The following is a 9996-nucleotide window of genomic DNA, read 5'->3' as shown; positions in this document are numbered from 1 at the left end:
GCGATGAGCCGGGATCTCAAGAACTGGCAAATCTGGTGCAGTCCATGAGGTGGTGCACTGCAGTGCTTAATGCAGCTGGTGGCCAAACCAGCTACTGACTGTTACTTCTGATTTTGACTCCCCCTCTTGTTCAGGGACACATTATTCCATTTATGTTTGTCACATGTCTGTGGAACTTGTTCAATTTATGTCTCAGTTGTTGAATCTTGGTATGTTCATACAAATATTTACACGTTTACATATGCTGAAAAATAAACGCACTTGACAGTGAGAGGACGTTTCTTTTTTTGCTGAGTTCGTTCTAAGTAGCCATGTGCTTAAAGGCCTGGGCCTTCTCATCAATGCTCCAGCAATACAATGGCAAAATGAGGAATTACAAACTGCACCTGTTACACCATGTCTAGATTTTCATAACATTTTCCCACCATTTGTGGCTGAAATGACAAGTGGACTGTAACCTACACTACTGTTCAAAAGTTTGGGGTCACTTAATGTTATTTTTGAAAGAAAAGCAAAAATTGTCCATTAAAGTAACATCAAATTGATCAGAAATACAGTGTAGACATGTGGTAAATGACTATTGTAGCTGGAAATGGCAGATTTTTTTTTTAATGGAATATCTGCATAGGCGTACAGAGGCCCATTATCAGCAGCCATCACTCCTGTGTTCCAATGGCACGTTGCGTTCGCTAATACAAGTTTATCATTTTAAAAGGCTAATTGATCATTAGGAAAACCTTTTGCAATTATGTTAGCACAGCTGAACACTGTTGTGGCTGATTAAAGAACCTGTTATGCGAGTGCAGCAAGGAGTCAAGGTAAGGTGCTAGCTAGCATTAAACTTATCTTACAAAAACAATCAATCTTTACATCGTCACCAGTTAACTACACATGGTTGATATTACTATTTTATCTAGCTTGTCCTGCGTTGCATATAATCGATGCGGTGCCTGTTGATTTATCATTGAATCACAGCCTACTTCGCCAAACGGGTGATTTAACAAGTGCATTCACGAAAAAAGCACTGTCGTTGCACCAATGTGTACCTAACCATAAAAATCAACGCCTTTTTTAAAAATGTATATAGTTTTAAACCTGCATATTTAGTTAATATTGCCTGCTAACATGAATTTCTTTTAACTAGGGAAATTGTCACTTCTCACATCTCTTGTGTTCTGTGCAACAGAGTCAGGGTGTAACGGCGTTCGTCTGTTGAAGGAGAAGTGGACCAAAATGCAGCGTGGTGGTTACTCATGTTCTTTAATGAAAAAATGAACTAAACATGGAAGTACAAAACAAACGGAACGTGAAAACCTATACAGCCTATCTTTTTTTTTAATAAAAAATAATTTATTACCTTCAATACTATTCATTCTTTACAACTCATAATTTTCATACATACTCCAATAATGGTATTTTAATTTTAACAAAACAAAAACCCCAAACAAAACCTCAGGGGAGCATCTTCCCTCCCCGTCACCCTACAAACTACCTTTCCCTATCTCCCCATCCCTAATCTATCCCCTTACAAATCTAAATGACACCTAGCCCATACTACTCCGGCAAAGGCACAGTCCCAAAAGACATGGCGCACAGTCTCCTCCCTGCCACAAGAGGATCTTGGACAGGTGGGGGATTGCACCAAACTAAACCGGTACATGATGGAACGTACCGGCAAGCACTTATGGAGGCTCAACCAATTTAGGTCCTTGAGCCTGTTGTCCAGACCCCGCGCCTGCACTCCCTCCCAGACCACTTCCGAGATGCCCACTACAGGCGCCGGACTCCCTGCCTTTCTGACCTCCTCGTATAGGTGCCTATGATCTAAACCTACTCGGGCAACTTCAACCTCAGGGTGCGCACGCAGCCACTTGGCCGCATGACCAAAGTGCCACGGCAGCTGTTCCGCCCGAGGACCCGTGTTAGACCACACCATTATGCTTCTCGCCTGATACGAGAAAAATACCCGCAGGAGGTAACCGGACGGGTGTATCACAGGCTGAGCAAGCTCCGTTAACAAGAAAGAAACAAAAATTGTGTCCAGCTTGAGGGGGAAATGTGGTACCCCCTACCTCCCTCCCCGATGGGACAGAGCATGCGTGCCCTGGCGACCCACTCGCACCTGCCACTCCACATAAACTGAAACACAAGCCTCACTAGAGGCCTCCTCAGACAAGCCGGCAATAAGTAGATGTATGCCAAATACAAAAGAGACGGCAACACATCCACCTTTAGGACCAGGACTTTGTCCATAAAAGACAAATACCTAGCTTTCCACATTGCTAGCTTCCTCTGTACCACTGCGATACGCATGTTCCAGTTTAGTGTCGCTGAGCCGGAGGTCTCAAAATGGACCCCGAGAATCCTCAGGGCCAACTCACAGAGAGATAACCCCCCAGGCACATCCGTTCTACTGCGCCATCTTCCGAAAAACTTGACGGAAGACTTTGCATGGTTCAGAACTGCTCCCGACGCTCGGGTGAAATCCCCAAAGATGGCAAGGGACCTTGTCAGGCACTAGTCCTTGCACAACAGCAAGGAAGTGTCGTCGGCGTACTGCGTCATCTTAACACGCAGCCCACCACTTCCAGGGATCAGCAAACCATCCACCCCTGTGTCTGCCCTAATGGCAGCCCCCAGAGGCTCCATGTACAGAACGAAGAGGAGAGCCGAGAGTGGGCACCCCTGCCTGACCCCAGACGAGAGGTCAAAAACGTCACCCAAGTGACTATTTACACAAACTCGGCACCCCGCTCCGACGTATAATGTACGAATCCATCCTATAAACTTCTCCCCAAATCCTAATCGACCTAACACTCTGAATAAAAAGGATCTATTCACGTGATCGAAGGCTTGCGCCTGATCTAGCGCTGCTACCATAAAAGGCAGTCCTCTATCTTCAACCCATGCTATGGAGTCCCTGATTAACTGTAGGTTCCATCTAATAGAGCGGCCCTCTACCCCGCACGTCTGATCCTCATGAACGACGTAGGGAAGGGCTGTGCGCAACCGGTCTGCTAAAACCTTTGCAAGTAGCTTGTAATCTATACACAGCATGGTCAACGGCCGCCAGTTGCCAAGGTCTGTTACTTCCCCCTTCTTATATAAAAGTGACAGCACACCAACAGCCATTGATCCCCCCGGGACCCCCGTCTCAAGGATGGCCTTCAAGACTTCGAGGACCACTGGTCCAAGTATACCCCAAAACTTGAGATAAAACTCAGCCAGCAGCCCATCCATCCCAGGCACCTTCCCTTTTCCCATCCTCCTAAGAGCGCTCTCAACCTCTTCTAGTGAGATCTGGGCCTCCATCACTTCTCTAATGTCCTCCGGCAACCGCCTGGACAAGTGTTCTAAAAACACATTTCCCTGCTCTACATCTATTTCCCTTTCCTTAAATAAACCTTGGAAATGATCAGTTGTCACCCTGACCATATCCTCTGGTTCTCTAACTATACTACCATTTTCTTCCCTAACACCATGCATTACCTTCCTACTCTGTCTTGCCCTAACCAACTTAAAGAACATAGCAGAACAAGTCTCATTATGTTCTAGAAAGCCACTATGCGCACGCTCCAGGAAAGCTCGAGCCTTCCGCTCCTGCAACTCCCTGAGCTGCGCCTTTAGGGTTGCGGATCTCTCCCAGTCAAACGACCCGCCGAGGTTGCCTGCCTCGTATTCGAGTTCAATTAACCTTTGGATACGATCCACCTCCCTCCTCTCCTCCCTTTTTTTCCTCTTGCAATACCCTATTATAAAAGCCCTAATCCTCACCTTAACTAATTCCCACCACTCTAACACCCCCTCGCACATGGACCGGAGGCCCTCAAGCCTTCTAAAGAAACCATAAAACCCGTCAACAAAAGCCTGCTCCTCCAGCACATCCCGATCTAGCTTCCAGTACCCCCTACCAAAGAGGCAGACTGGCGACCCCACCTGCAGGAGCCCCCTGTCGTGATCCGAAAAGAAAACAGGCAACAGCCGCCCAGACAACTTACCCAGAGACCTGGGTACAAAAATATAATCGAGCCTCCGCTCAACCCCCCTGGAGTTACGCCATGTAGGACCGTCCATTTTCGGAGTAGTGTGTAATTTCCTATTTGTGACACACAGGGGCGTCAGACAGTCCACCATCTCCCTCCTTTCTGCCACCACCTGTGGCCCATACACCACCACTAATCTAAATTTACAATCCCTTATCGTGACATCCACCCCTATAACCCTCCCCTGCATTACCACAAAAGAATCCTCCACTTTTACCTCCCTGTGCCCACACAAAATCCCTACCCCCGATGAGTGCACCCCCCCAACACCCCAAACCGACTCCCCCTTGTCCCACTCCTTCTTAAACCTACTAACATCCCCTCCATCCCTCAGGTGAACCTCCTGTAAAAAACAAAAATCAAAACCCACACCCTCCAAATAACTAAAAACCGCCCTCCTCTTAACAATATCCCTTAAACTCCTTACATTTAAACTAACAAAAGTAAAATTAGACTCCATGAAAAAATAAAAACATGTAATACACTCAAATTCTAAACCCAGACAGAAAAAAAAACAGGAGACTCACCCGATGCTCCCCTGCTCCATATCTACCGGTGACATCCCCCGACATCCCCCCTCTTCCTCCATCACACCATCCCAGGATGCAGGAATAGTGTTTGGCTCCGGGGTGCACCCTGGGTCTACCCCCACAATCCTCCCCCTCCCCAGTGTTGCAGCTGGTTTGGAAAAAAATTGGGGAGGCTGAGTCCCCAAACAAAAAACTCCCCACCTCCTCCTGTACCCAGTCCTGAGTCGTGTTAGGTGTGTCCCCACCCAAACGAAGTTGAGAGCCTGGGGAAACCAGCAGCAACCCAGAGGTTTCTCCCACCCCCATCACTCTATTGGCCATCCCCTCCCCCTCACTGTCGGCCAATCGCACCCTCCTCTTCATTCTCTTCTTTGGTGATGGCGGCAGTGGAGAGATACCACCCTCCCCCCCCCCACCAGCTCCTCCACCATACCCCTCATCTCTTCCACCAGGGCACTTTCCCCCCAGTCCACTTGCTCTTCCACCGTCTCCTTCTCCACCACTCCTCCCTCGCTTTCTTCTCTCTCATGCTCCTCCACTCGGTTGCCTTCTTCCGCCGCTTTCCCTGGTTCTCCTACTCCCATGCCTTCCGTTTCCTTCTCTCTTTCATCCGCTGCTTCTTGCTCCTCTTCCTTCCTTGTGGCCTTCCCCTCTGGACTTGTACTCTTGTCATGAGGCGTGCTTCCTTCCCCTCCTCTTCTTCCCCCATCCCCCGCTCCTGCTCCCCCCCCCAGCCGCAGACGCATATGACCTCTGACGGGCCGGGCACCCCCGCCACAGGTGTGCTGACGAGCCACAACCATGGCTTAGGCTTGTCACAATCCTTCGCCTCGTGATCCTCAGATCCACAAAATCTGCATTTTCTCATGCTGCACGAGGCGAAAATGTGTCCGCAGGCCATACAGCACCTGCAAAATGGGGGCTGACGTGCATAAAACAACGTCCCCCTGTCAGCCCCAAGGGAGAACATAGCAGGAGGATGCAGGTAGCCACCATGTCCCTTTGGGTCCTCCCTGAGGAGGGCCTGGAAGCCTCTCCTCCCATTCCAAAACCCAAGGGAGTCTTTGAGGTGCCTAGCTGAGGAGACGTTATCCATGTATCTCCCCAGAAAAGCCCTCACCTCTTTGTCCTTAACGTAAGGGTTGTAAATGTTGACAGTTACAACCCTAAAGTTATTCTTCGCCAGGCTTGTTATTTCGTAGTGGCACATCGGTCTCTCACCTCCCACTGCTCTTGCCCTTCTCAGGATATCATCGTGTTTTTCTTCTGTATATAGTGCCACGTCGTATGCTCCCTCCAACGAGTTGCCTTGGAAACAAAACACGTCCTTCACCGTCAGCTTTAGAATCCCCATCAATATTATCCTTCCAAAAGATTCCCATCCTAAAGGCTCCAACTCCTTTTCCTTCCAAGCAAAACTAATCGTGTTGGCCAGCCCAATCCCAGGGACCGACCGTGTTGATGTATTTAGTATATCTCTGCAAGGAGAATGGCGCTCGTTGTCTTCTCTTCCAAAACAAGGAAAAAAGAAAATCCAAAGTGACCGAGCCTATCTGGTGAAACTACACAGAGACAGGAACAATCACCCACGAAATACTCAAAGAATATGGCTGTCTAAATATGGTTCCCAATCAGAGACAACGATAATCACCTGACTCTGATTGAGAACAGCCTCAGGCAGCCATAGACTATGCTAGACACCCCACAAAACCCCAAGACAAAAACACACCACAATAACCCATGTCACACCCTGGCCTGACCAAATAAATGAAGACAAACATAATATACTTTGACCAGGGCGTGACACAGGGTAAATTCAGCAGTTTGAGCCACCTGGCTCATTGCGAATTGTTACTCATTGGTTATTACTACATTGTCGGAACTAGAAGCACAAGCATTTCGCTACACTCGCATTAACATCTGCTAACCATGTGTATGTGGCAAACAAAATTTGATTTGATTTGATTTCTTCCTAACATAGACAGCCAACTTCGCCAAACGGGGGATGATTTAACAAAAGCACATTTGCGGGAAAAAACACAATCGTTGCACGAATGTACCTAACTATAAACATCAATGCCTTTCTTAAAATCAATACACAGAAGTATATTTTTGTTAAACCTGCATATTTAGTTAAAAGAAATTCATGTTAGCAGGCAATATTAACTAGTGAAATTGTGTCACTTCTCTTGCGTTCATTGCACGTAGAGTCAGGGTATATGGAACCGTTTGGGCTGCCTGGTTCATTGCGAACTAATTTGCCCGAATTTTACATAATTATGACATGACATTGAAGGTTGTGTAATGTAACAGCAATATTTAGATTTTTGGATGCCACCCGTTAGATAAAATACGGAACGGTTCCGTATTTCACTGAAAGAATAAACATTTTGTTTTTGAAATTATATAGTTTACGGATTTGACCATGTTAATGACCCAAGGCTCGTATTTTTGTGTGTTATTGTATTATAATTAAATCTATGATTTGATAGAGCAGTCTGACTGAGCGATGGTAGGCAGCAGCAGGCTCGTAAGCATTCATTCAAACAGCACTTTCCTGCCTTTGCCAGCAGCTCTTCGCAATGCTTCAAGCATTGAGCTGTTTGACTTCAAGCCTATCAACTCCCGAGATTAGGCTGACAATACTAAAGTACCTATTAGAGCATCCAATAGTCAAAGGTATATGAAATACAAATGGTATAGAGAGAAATAGTCCTATAATAACTACAACTTAAAACTTATTGAAGACTCATGTTAAAAGGAACCACTAGCTTTCATATGTTCTCATGTTCTGAGCAAGGAACTTAAATGTTATCTTTTTTACATGGCACATATTGCACTTTTACTTTCTTCCCCAACACTTTGTTTTTGCATTACTTAAACCAAACTGAACATGTTTCATTATTTATTTGAGACTAAATTGATTTTATTGATGTATTATATTAAGTTAAAATAAAAGTGTTCATTGTTCATTCAGTATTGTTGTAATTGTCATTATTACAACTATATATATAAAAATTGTCCGATTAATCGGTATCGGCTTTTTTTTTTGGTCCTCCAATAATCGGTACCGGCATTGAATAATCGGTCGACCTCTAATTGTATTCATCACTACTTGTATTTGTGAGAGGTATTGACATGTTGAATGCACCGAGGTGTCTGTTTGAACTACTGGCATGTTGCTCGGACGCCCATGCATACCCCACAAGACATGCCAAAGGTCTCTTCACGGTTCCCCAAGTCCAGAACAGACTATGGGAGGCGCACAGTAATACATAGAGCCATGACTACATAGAACTCTATTCCATATCAGGTAACTCATGAAAGTAGTAAAATTAGATTTAAAAAACAGATAAAAATACACCTTATGGAACAGCGGGGACGGTGAAGAGACACAGACACATGCATACACACACGATAACATACGCACTATACACACACGTACACATATATTTTGTGTTGTAGATATGTGGTAGTACAGTAGTGGCCTGAGGGTACACACTTAATGTGTTGTTAAATATGTTGTGAATGTATTGTAATGTTTTTAAAATGGTAAAACTGCCTTAATTTTGCTTGACCGCAGGAAGAGCAGCTGCTGCCATGGTAGCAAGTAATGGGGATCAATAATAAATACAAATACTGGCATGTCAACTGAGCCGGAATCATGGTCAAACGGATTGGGAAGTAGGTCCCAAAGTGCTCTTCCAATCGTTGGAGGTGAGCAGTCTTCACTCATGTGGGACACTTACTGATGCTGTTTTCTGTTAGAAACATGCACAGCCAAGGGAACGGCGCATGTTTCGCTTTTGAAAGGCTCTCTCCAATAAGAATGATTTCCTCTGAATCCACTGAATCGGTCATTCATCTGTAGAATATTGGTGTCTTTTCCCTGCATGCTCGCATTCAGTTTGTTCAGTTACCCAAGTATGTCTGTTACATAGGCAAGGAGACATTTTTTTTATTTGATTTTACACAGAAGGTCAACCAAGTCTGTTTTTTTGTTTTTTTACATCCATGTTGAATGACAGCTCCTCTCTGAATGCACACAATCTTTCCAACACTCCCCCACGATAACCACCAAGCCACGGTGTGAAATAGAACATTTTCTTCCTCATATATCTTGCGAGCAGTGGATGTCGTTTGTTGTTTACAAACTAAGTTACCTGCTGCAGTATACAGTTTCTCCAAATGCTGTGCTCAGCTCTTTAGCCACCAGTTGCTCTCGGTGTATCATACAATACATCCACATGGCAGAGCGAGACACATTCATAACTAGAGTACAGAGGCCTGCCTGCGGTCCCACCAAAGATTGAGCCCCATCCGTGCAAAAGCCCACCATTCACTTCCATGGAATCTGTTTTTCGTAAATTCTTTAGCCATGCAGAACACTGAACATCCCCTGTGCCTTCTCATGCTCTGGAATCGTTAACGGAACAATACGTCCTCGTGAATAGCATCTCCAAACATGTTTAGCAAACAAAAGTCAATGTATGGTAATCTCGGCCCTCCCAGCCATCATCCATTTGGTGAGCATAAGCTGGGGAGTTTTTGATTGGTTCAGTCAGTTTCCTCTTGATTGCTAGTAACAGCATAAATTCTTTGTTCAACAGTGTCATGACATCGGCCTGATGAGGGAGGTTTATAACCCCCATAAATACCTTTCCTCTTTTTCCTCTCTACTCTACTGATGTGACTCTAGTAAAGCCTTTGTTAACATTGAGAGTCTGGTGATATCAAAAGATGGGAAACGGAACCATATTTCGGTCATCCAACCAGTTGAAAATATGCGTTGGGACTTAATGAATATGATGTCAGTTCAGTTGGCGTCTGAGACATGATTACTGATGATAGGACGACATAAACTGTATCTTGGAAAATCTACACACTCTAGTTATCAGATTCACATGGAATTGTTGTGCAATTTAAATGTTTAAATATGAAACTGTTTGTGAAAAGATGAAATGTAATTTTAGCTTCTTAATGAGAGAACTGTTTGTCAAAAGAACACCACTCTGCTCACTCAGAGGCCCCGCCCAAGTGAACAGACATGGGTTGTAAACTATGAAACAGGCCCTTCTTTCACCACTATATAAACCCGTTGACGAGAATGTAACTTCCTATTCCAAGGACGTGTGGACTTGAGGTCCCCACGTTGAAAAGACAAAGACCACCTACAGAACTAAGTCAACCTCAGCAAGAACCTAATGAAATTAGCATTGAATTCCAATGTGAAGGTGACAACCTACATGCCGGAAGGATGAATTTTAACTATACCAGCCAGAATATAGCATGAGCTTAAAGTATGGCAACTTGGTATGAACTCTTATTCACTAAAGAAGTGATACCTCCTAGCCGTTGTTACTGTAGACAACTGTAGACGTGGGCTAGGAGAGGACGGATAGAGTATCTATTCTACCAAACGA

This window comes from Oncorhynchus masou, chromosome 25 (genome assembly GCF_036934945.1).
Source record: "Oncorhynchus masou masou isolate Uvic2021 chromosome 25, UVic_Omas_1.1, whole genome shotgun sequence".
Taxonomy (NCBI): Eukaryota; Metazoa; Chordata; class Actinopteri; order Salmoniformes; family Salmonidae; genus Oncorhynchus; species Oncorhynchus masou.
Note: the sequence above shows the minus strand (reverse complement) of the source record.